This window comes from Chiloscyllium punctatum, chromosome 28, assembly GCF_047496795.1.
Source record: "Chiloscyllium punctatum isolate Juve2018m chromosome 28, sChiPun1.3, whole genome shotgun sequence".
Lineage (NCBI taxonomy): Eukaryota > Metazoa > Chordata > Chondrichthyes > Orectolobiformes > Hemiscylliidae > Chiloscyllium > Chiloscyllium punctatum.
This window is the reverse complement of record NC_092766.1, coordinates 70,619,997-70,630,221: the sequence shown is the minus strand read 5'-3', so window position 1 is coordinate 70,630,221 and position 10,225 is coordinate 70,619,997.

The following is a 10,225-nucleotide window of genomic DNA, read 5'->3' as shown; positions in this document are numbered from 1 at the left end:
ACAACAAACCCCAGGAACCCCAAACCATAACAAACATATAAATAGAAAGCTGGAGACAACATCTTCACTTCTCTTCACTTGGAGGTCGCCACTGATGATGTTACCTAGCCAGGTAATGAAACGTCTGGATATCAAACCTACAGCTCAGCGAGCAAACCAACACCCTAAACCTCAACCTGAGCTATAAACCTTCACAAACCTTGGGACTACTAAGCCTCTCAGGGATGCTCCATCTCGCAATTATTTCAGTTAGGAAAGCTTTGGTTATGGCACTGGCATTCTGTTTTGCCGTGGGGAACGCTTGCACCCATTTGGAAAACATATCACCTATTACCAGACAATACCTTTTTCCTTCGCAGGGTGTTAGTTCGGTAAAATCCAGTTGTAAATGTTCAAATTGTTTTTGGGGGTGTAAGTGCTACATGACTCATCTGTATTCCCCTCCCCACATTATTGTTAGAGATAACACATCAGTCACATTATTTCTGGAAGTAATGAGTAAATCCCTCAATGTACCACTGTGCTGAAATGCTGTCATATCTCCCCTCTTTTGACACATGTTCCTTACTTTGTGTCAGTTTGGCATAGGATGGAAATAATGATCCTGGTAGAAAAGGTTTAACATTGGGGCCACACCATACCCCTTACCTCAAACTGAACTCTGCTTTTTCCCACTCAAACGTGTCTTCAAGCCTGGACTTCGACTGTGACTCCCGTACGTCTGCTGTTGGGGTAAGGATTTTTGTCATTCCCATGTCAAACTGATCATTTATCGGATGCTGGGCTGCCGTCCTTCCCGCTGAGTCTGCCCTTGCATTTCCTTGAGAAACTGAATCGTTATTTTTCGTGTGGGCTTCATATTTACACAAAGCGATTGATTTCGGCAATATGACCGCTTCCAGGAGGTCTGAAATCTGATCACGGTGTGTGGTGGGTTTTCCGGTGAAGGTCAAGAAGTCCCTGTATTTCCATAGGGTTCCAACATCATGTGCAACTCCGAATGCGAATCTGCTATCGGTTAATTATTCGCTGTCTTTCCCTTAGCCAATTTACATGACTCAGTCAAGGCAACCAACTCCGCTGCTTGCGCCGATAGTTGAGAAGGGAGTGATCCCGCTTTGAATACCTTAATGGGTATTATTACAGCATACCCAATACAATTCTGGCCTAACTCCTTGCAGCTGAATGCTGACCCATCCACAAGAAAAACCCCGCCATATTTGGCTTCTGAAGTGGTGAATTCTGCAAGTCTTGTCTGGGCAGCATATTTCATTAATTACAGCGATACAATCATGTGGGTCTCCGTCTCCTTCTCTACTGAGAGGACTAGCAGCATTAAGGACATTACATCGTTTTATTGCAATGTTAGGCTTCTCCAAGAAGTGCTGCCGACGTATGTGCTGTCTTTTGCTCGGAAAGCAGTAAGGATAATGCACGTGCGATCAGTTTGGTTAAGTCGCCATAGCCGATTATATAGCAACGACAGCTCGCAGGCATTTACGCAATCCTGCCGCTACGAGCTCTAGCTTAGCCGAAAAATAAGCTGCCAGCCTGAATTTTCCCCCATGATCCTGCAACAACACAGATGTCATGCAGCCATGTTTTTCATCTACCATTTGACAGAAGGCTTGTTTGGATTCGGAATCCACAGTGTAGGTATACTTTGAAACTTCTTTTTCAATTCAACTCGGCCGCTGGGATCCATTGCAACGAACCTTGGTTCTGCTACACTTTTCGATGGGCCATATCACCTCAGGGCGCCTCATGATTTGTGTAATGTCGGATAAACGTTCTTCAGTAGGAGCGTGAATCCAAAAAGGATAGCAATTGTTTCCTCATGTGAGGCCTTGGAATTTGTTGAATTACTTGCACTCTGTCTTGACCAATGGTCTTCCCTTGTTTAGATATTAAACGACTGAAGAACTTCACCTCTTGTTGCATAAGTTGAAGCTTTGTGAGACTGGCTTTGTGCCCTTCCCTCGTGCAACGCAAGGGAATCCTTCTCAAATTGTTCCTCTGTCAGTGCTACTATTAAGCAATCGTCTACAGATTGCAGAAGTGCAGACCCAGGGGTTAAAACAAGAGTCTCCAGACTCCTCCGTAGAGCCTCATTATATATTGTGGGTGACTCACAGTAACATTGACAAAGTCGTGTGAACTCATAAGATTTCCCTTTGAATGAAAAAGTGAACCAGAATTGACTATCTGGATGCACCATTCCACTAAAGAATGTATTTGCTAAATCCACAGCAGGGAACCATTTACTGTCCGGTGGAAATAGAGCTAATACAGTATAGGGTTTGGGAACATTTGATGTGCGCGGGACAACACTGTTATTGACTGCCTGCAGGTCTTGAACAAACCTCCATTCCTCCCGTTCACTTGGAATTTTTGCCTTTTTGATCAGAAAAATGGGAGTTCTCACCGGTGAGTTTACACAGGGGATTATCTCTCTAGCCTTTGGGAAGGACTGAAAGACTGGAGTAACTACGTCCATGGCCTCGGGTTTTCACGGGTATTGTGCTCTGCAAGGACGATACTCTGCCTTCATGGTTACTCGTATTGGTTCACAACCTCGTATATGCCCCACATCATGATTGCCTTTTACCCATAATTCAGTAGGGACCGTTATTAATCTTGGGTCTGACAAGTTTATCTTAGGGAAACGCCAGGCCAGCCTTCTAGGAACTCAGGGCTAGAGGGGGTTACCTTGACTGTTCTATTGCCTGAGTTAGACAAATTAATTTCTTCCTATATGTCCGTACATCTGCATTGAACCACATACACACATCGTCCCAGAACACCCAACATTTCGTTCTTTATGCCTTTCATCCCCATGGCCCCAAATCCTGCCACCAGTCACTGGACACCTTCGCCAGTGACACGCGAGGAGCATAGCCTTCCACGTCAAAAATATCGAGTTTACTTCTCGTCGTAGGTACTTTACATAAGTTCACACTGACTGCACATCTGCCATCCCTTCAATAAAATTCGCACAATAACAACTGACCTGGTTTAACCAATCTCCTGAACCAATACTTCTCTTATGGTTCCGCCGGGCTATCGTGGTGTATGTTTACTGTGCAGTGCAGCATATTCCCGCAAAAAAAATCGGTGTTAATACGATTAACATGGTTATCTGCTTCCAGGGCGAGTGAATTGCTCACTGAACTCATTGCTCTCTGGCTTAACCGCCACTCATAGACATATGAGTTGGGTTGTATTTTACAGTTTACACTTGTGAATTCTCCCTTTGAATTACCTGCAAGCCCGTCGGAGTGCTGAGCAAATACAACCCCAGTCTCACTATGAGATCCCGATCCATCAAATTTAAAGGACAGAATTCCGCTAACAAAATTGGGAATTAGAATGGATACACATTACTTATTTCACACAATATGGGTGCGGTAAAACTCTCTCATATCACGACGCCTGATGCCTCCATTGAGTTCAGGAACATTCTACTCATCTTTATTGGTGTCAACTCTCTGAACTGTCTTTACTTGAGGAGTGAATATGCTGGCAATGTATCTACCAAAAAGGTAACTGGTGTACCTTCCACGTATAACATAGAGGTCGGCATCGACATATATGCATCATTGTTATATTGAACATATTGTCCACACTTCGCAATCTCAATGTTCAATATAGAGTTGGGATACATCTCAGTGCCCGTTAGGTTAGTAGAAGTGATTAGCATTAGGGATTCTTCGTTGCCAAGTATAAAGGAAAGAGGTTTACCTGTACCTTGTGGCCTGCCCACGTCAACCTCAGTCGTCCCCTGTCAGTCACTATGCTGTCCAGCCTCCAGGACCAATTGAGGCTGTCTGTGTGGGTACTGTCTTTACCAGTGGTCCATTGCTCCGCAAAAAAAGCACCAGTCAGATCTATATCTGCAAGCGCACTTTCGCGATCCCTTCCTCTTTTGTGTACTCCACCTGTGCCTCTCTCTTTTCCCGCAGCCCCTCCCTCCAATGGCTGAACGACCATTTGCATCATAATAAGCTGAGGTTCATGTGATTGCTGTTCCATCTTTAATTTCCAGTTATGGTTCTCTTAAGCCAGTAGTTTTTCAGCATGTATCACGTATTGTTCTATCTAATTCAACTTTCCCATGTCCCAGGTAATACACGTATATTATTACCTAATTTGTTGTTTCGTATTTCATTCCATTGATGAAGCTGCTCCTCAGGTGTGCCTCATACGATGTGATCTCTGCCGTCGTTATGTCCTTGGGTGGTATCAGTCCACAATAGAGGTTATCGACGATATCCTATGGGTGATTCAGCAGACCCTGAGGCAGCGACTGTTGACTTGGAATCTTCGTGAAGTGGATCTCGTAGGGGGGCTGTAGCTCTTCGAGGACACCCATTAAGGTCAGGATCTGATCCAGTCTTAAGACACTGTCCAGCTTCATTAGGTTGTTTTCCGTGTGTCTGTGCATGTGCGCTGGTGTTTGTACATGTACTTGATCTATCTTTATTTCGAGATTTTCTTTCCCTGAAATCAGGCTAAGCCTTCAACATGTGATAAGCACTCCAATTCACAGGTTCTATTTTACCCTTCCGTTTCTCCTTCTTTCTCTCCTCCAACGGTGACCTCAGCATTTGCAACTGAATATTACTAAAACTTCCTTCCTCCAGAAAAACACATTCCTTGATTTACATTTTTAACGGTTTTACAGAAACTGGGCCATAATTATTTAGCATATATTGTATTTTTTCTTGACCATTCCGAGTTGTCTGTCGACCCTCTTTTTGTTTCCTCTTGCTGGAGCCGATTTTCATGGATATTGGAAAAGTGTTCATCTCTCTCTGTCTGTCTCTCTGTCTGTCTATCTGTCTATCTCTCTCTCTCTCTCACGATACCATAATCTTCTCTTTGCCAATATAATTTGCTTTTACCTCCAGAGGTCTCCTCTCATTGAGTGCGACCGCCTCATTGCCTTGGTTTTCACAAACCAAGAACCCACGTAACCGGTACAGCTTTGGTGACTCCAACGCTGCCCACGGTGGCTTCAAGTCTCAAACCACTGTTAATCTTGCTGGTTCTTAAACTCTCTAGAGACGGCAATACTTTCCCTTGAGTTTTACTCGATTACCGCACGAGAGTTCACTGGTCCCTCTTCCTGGTTCGTCTATTCTCTTCAAACGAGTCTCTATGTCGGATTACTTTAGCCACAACTCTTACCCTGACCCTATTCGATTCGGAACGCGACTCTGGGGCGATCCACTTATCCCCAGTCCTCTCACTCAAAGTGGCCATATCAGCACTCGAGATGAAGTGAAAGACCTTCAAGGCAGTGCCGCATACACCTCCTGGGAATCTTCAAAATCTTAACCAGTCGCGGGGTCCCAGGCGAGCCCACGAGTTTACTGATGTGGAATTTCAATCGACTCGACGCAAATGCTACCAAGAGCAAAGAAAAAGTTTATTTTTGAAATTTGCAGAATGGACCCGACACATTTGCAAGACGCCTCATAAAATGGACTCCTGACGGTTTTCACATATTCCCTATATACTATATATCGCCTTGCCTTATCAGACCTCAAGCCAGGAACCTGGATCAGTCGAGTTCCTTTCCACACATGGAGTTGCTTTTTCTAATTCATTGACTGCTGATATATTAGATTATTGGCCTTGAGAGTCAGCTGAAAATTAGGTTGAACTTTACATTTTTTCTGTCTTTTTGCAAATTTAGCTCCATTCTTCTTTGTTTCAACCATGCCTTCACAGATTTCACAAAAATGATAATCTTCCATTGCAGGGGATCAGGCTGACAGTGACTCAATAAGAGTGATGGAGTGAGGATGTTATTGATACAGTGAGGGTGAGGTGTCAGCGTCGTAGTGACACAGACTGTGTGAGTGGATCAGGCCGATAGTTACGCAGTGAGGAGGGTCAGAGTGATAGTGATGCAATAAGTCTGAGGGATCAGACCAATAGTGACGCAGTAAGTGTGAGGTGGTCAGGGTGATAGTGAAGCACTTCGTGTGAGGGGTCAGTGTGACAGTGACGCAGTAAGAGTGAGTGGTCAGGCTGATAGTGACGCAGTAATTGGAAGGAGATCAGGCTGATAGTGATGCAGTAAGTGTTACTGTGTCAGGCTGATCCTGACGCATAACGTGGCAGGGGACAGGGTGATAGTGACGTCGTAAGTGTGATGGGTTCAGGCAGAGACTGACGCAGTGATTGTAAAACAGTCAGGGTGATAGTGAGGGAGTAAGTGTGTGCGTTCAGACTGGTAGTGACACAGTAAGTTGAGAGCGTCAGGCTGATAGTGGCCAATAAAAGTGAGGTGTTAGGGGAATAGTGACGCGGTAAGTGTGAGGTGTCAGGCTGTTAGTGATGCGGTAAGTGTGAGGGGGTCAGGCTGATAGAGACGCAGCAAGTGTCGGTGAGTCAGAGTGATCCTAATGCAGGAAGTGATGCGGGACAGGGTGATAGTGACACAGTGAGTGTGAGGGGGTCAGCGTGATGGTGACAGAGTAAGTGTGAGTGTTCAGGCTGATATTGATGCAGTATGTTGGGGGCGTCAGGCTAATACTGGGCAGTAAGTATTAAGTGACAGGGTGATAGTGATGCAGGAAATGTGAGGAGTCAGACTGATAGACACGGTGAAATTGCGCGGGTACAGGCTGATAGTGATCCGGGAAGTGTGCGAATGTCAGGCTGATAGTGACGCAGTAAGTGTGTTGGGAGCAGAGTGATAGGAACGCAATAAGTGTGAGCGGCTCGGGATGATAGTGACAGGTCAGTATGAGGGGGAGGATGGTAGTGATCCAGTGAGTGTGAGGTGTCAGGATGACAGTGAAGCAGACTGTGTGAATGTGTCATTGTGATGGTGACATGGCAAGTGTGATGGGTCACGGTGACAGTGACGCAGATGCTTTCAGGGAGTCAGGTTGTAGTGATGCAGTAATTGTGAGGGGTCAGGGTGATAGTGACGCAGTGAGTGTGAAATGTCAGTGTGATAGTGACGCAGAACATTTGAGGGGCCAGGCTTATAGTGACGCAGTATGGGCAAGGGGTCAGGGGGACAGTGATGTAGATGCACTCACAGGGCCTGGTTGTAGTAAAGCTGTAAGTGTGAGTGTCTCAGGCTGATAGTGATGAAGTAAATGCGAGGGGGTAATGCGGTTAGGGATGAAGTAAGTGTGCTGGGGTAGTGCTAGAAGTGACGCAGTAAATGTGAATGTTGAAGCTGATAGTGACGTATTAAGTTTGAGGGGATCAGGCTGATCTTGACGCAGTAAGTGTGACGTTGTCAGGCTGATAGTTATGCTGTAAGTGTATGGCGGCACAGTGATCTTGACGCAGTAAGAGTGGGGAGTCACGGAGATAGTGACGCAGTAAGCATGAGTGGGTAAGCCTGATAGTGACACAGTATATGTGAGGGAGTCAGCCTGGTAGTGGCGCAGTATGTGTGAAATGGTCAGGCTGATATTGATGCAGTTAGTGTGTTGGGGTCAAGTTGATAGTGACACAATAGGTGTAAGTGGCTCAGGATGATAGTGACACAGTGGGTGTGAGATACCAGTGTGATAGTGACGCAGTAAGTGTAAGGGGTCAGGATGACAGTGACACTAAGTGTACGGCCCTCAATGTGATAGTGCCACAACAAGTGTGGGTGTAAATGAGAGAGGGGCATTGCGATCGTGAAGCAGTAAGTATGAGGGGTCAGCCTGATAATGACACAATAAGTGTAAGGATTCAGGGTGATAGTAACATGGGAAGTGTGAGGGCGTGACAGAAAATGACGCAAAAAGTGTGTGGCTGTTAGGCTGAGGGGGACGCAATAAAAATAAGGCCGACAAGTTGAAAATGGCAAAGACTGTGTGAGTGAGTCAGGGTGATACTGACGCAGTAAATGTGAGGAGGTCAGGCTGAGAGTGACGCAGTAAATGAGAGAGGATCAGAGTGAGTTTGACGCAGTAAGTCTGAGGAGTCAGACTGATATTGACGCAGTAAGTATGAAGGTGGAGAGTTTTAGTAACATGGTAAGCGTGAGGCGTCAGTCTGATACTGACACAAAAATTGTGATGGAGTCAGGCTGAGAGGGACGCAGTAGGTTTTAGGAGTGAGGGTGGTATTAACATAGGAAGTGCGAGGGCATCACTGATAGTGATGCAATATATGTGTGGCTATCAGGCTGATAGTGACGCAGTAAAAATGAGGATGTCAAGATGAAACTGGTGCAGTAAGTGTGAGGATGGCTGATGGACAGTGATGCAGTAAGTGTGAGTGGTTTACGCTGATATTGAGGCATGCAAGTGTGAGGGGCCAGGTTGATAGTGACGCTGTGTGCTGGCGGGTCCGGCTGATAACAACGCAGAAAATGTGAGTGCCTCAGTGTGACAGTGACGCATTATATGTGAGAGGGTCAGGGTGATAATGACAGAGAAAGTGTGAGGGGGTCAGGTTGATAGTGATGCTGTACTTGTGAGCGTGATCAGCGTGATAGTGAGGGGCTCAGCCTAATAGCGACACAGCAATTGTGAGGGTGTCAGGGTAGTAGTGACTCAAAACGTGTGAGCGGGTCAGGCTTATAGTGATGCAGTAGGTGTGAGGTGTCAGGCCGAAAGTGACACAGTAAAGGTGAGAGTCTTGGTGTGCTAGTGACACAGTAAGTGTGAGCCGCTCAGGATGATCGTGACGCAATAAGCGTGAGGTTTCAGGTAGACACCAATGCAGTAAGTGTGACGTCTTCAGGGTGACAGTGACGCAGACACTTTGAGGATGTCAAATTGAGAGTGACACAGGAAATGTGAGGGGACAGGATGAGAGTGACACAGTAAGTGTAAGAGGTCACGCTGATAATGATATACTAACTGTGATGGAGTCAGGATAATAGTGGTGCAGTGAGTATGAATTGTCAGGGTGATAGTGACACACGGTGTGAGTGGGATAGAGTTATAGTGATGCAGCAAGCATGAGGAGGTCAGAATGATAGTGTGCAGGGTCTGACTGAATGTGACACAAGAAGAGTGAAAGGTTCAGTGTGATCTGGACGCACTAAGTTTGGGGGGTCAAGGTGATAGTGATGCTGTAAGTACGAGTGGGTCAGTCTGATAGTGACACAGTACATTTGAAGGGATCAGGCTGGTAGTGATGCAGTAAGCGTGAGGGGGCCAGGCTGATATTGATGCACTAAGTGAGAGAGTGTCAAGGTGATGGTGACACAATCAGTGTGAGCAGGTTAGAGAGAGAGTGACGCCGTTAATGAGTGGGGTTTGGCTGATAGGGATGCAGTGGGTGCGCATGTCTCAGGGTGTGAGTGATGCAGGAAGTATGAGGGTGCCAGAAGGATAGTGATGCATTAAGTATGAGGGGGTCAGAGTGATTGTGATGCAGTAATTCTGAGGGGATCACAAAGATACCAACGCAGTAAGTATGAGGGGGTCAGGCTGTTAGTGACGCTGTCAGTGTGAGTGCCTCAGCCTAATAATGATGAAATAAATTTGAGAGAGTAATGCTGATTGTCAGGTGATAAGTGTGAGTGACTCAGGCTGGTAGTAACGCTGTAAGTGTGAGTGTTGAAGCTCATAGTGAAGCAGTAGGTGTGAGGTGGTCAGTGTGATTGTGGCACAGTAAATGTGAGAGGGTCAAGGTGATAGTGACATAGTAAGTTTGAGGAAGCAGTGATGTAGTGACACGGTAAGTGTGAGGCGTCAGTCTGGTACTTACATAATAAGTGTGATGGAATCAGGCTGATAGTGACACAGTAAGTGTAAGGAGTCAGGATAATATTAACATAGGAAGTTTAAGGGCGTAACTGATAGTGACAAAGTAAGTGTTTGGCAATCAGGCCGATAGTGACGCAGTCAAAATGAGGGTCTCGAAGTGAAAGTGGTGCAGTAAATGTGAGGGCGCCAGATGGAGACTGATGCAGTAAATTTGAGGGGTTCACGCTGATATTCAGGCGGTAAGTGTGAGGGGTCAGGTCTATAGTGATGCTGTAAGTGTCGGCGGGTCAGGCTGATAGTGATGCATTCAAAGACCAAATATCCAAGGCTCATTGTAGTGCTGAATTGCGAGACTTCTCAAGGCTAAGACAAAAATCAATAGTTCTCATCCTGGTCATAAATCACAATGCTTCATTTTAAAATTGTCCTCTCCTGCTTCTAGATTCACCAATGAGGGAACAAAATTTAATTGCACCACCCTGTTTATCTCTTCAAATATTTTGCAACTCTCAATGAGATTACCTCTCTTGTGTTGAAAC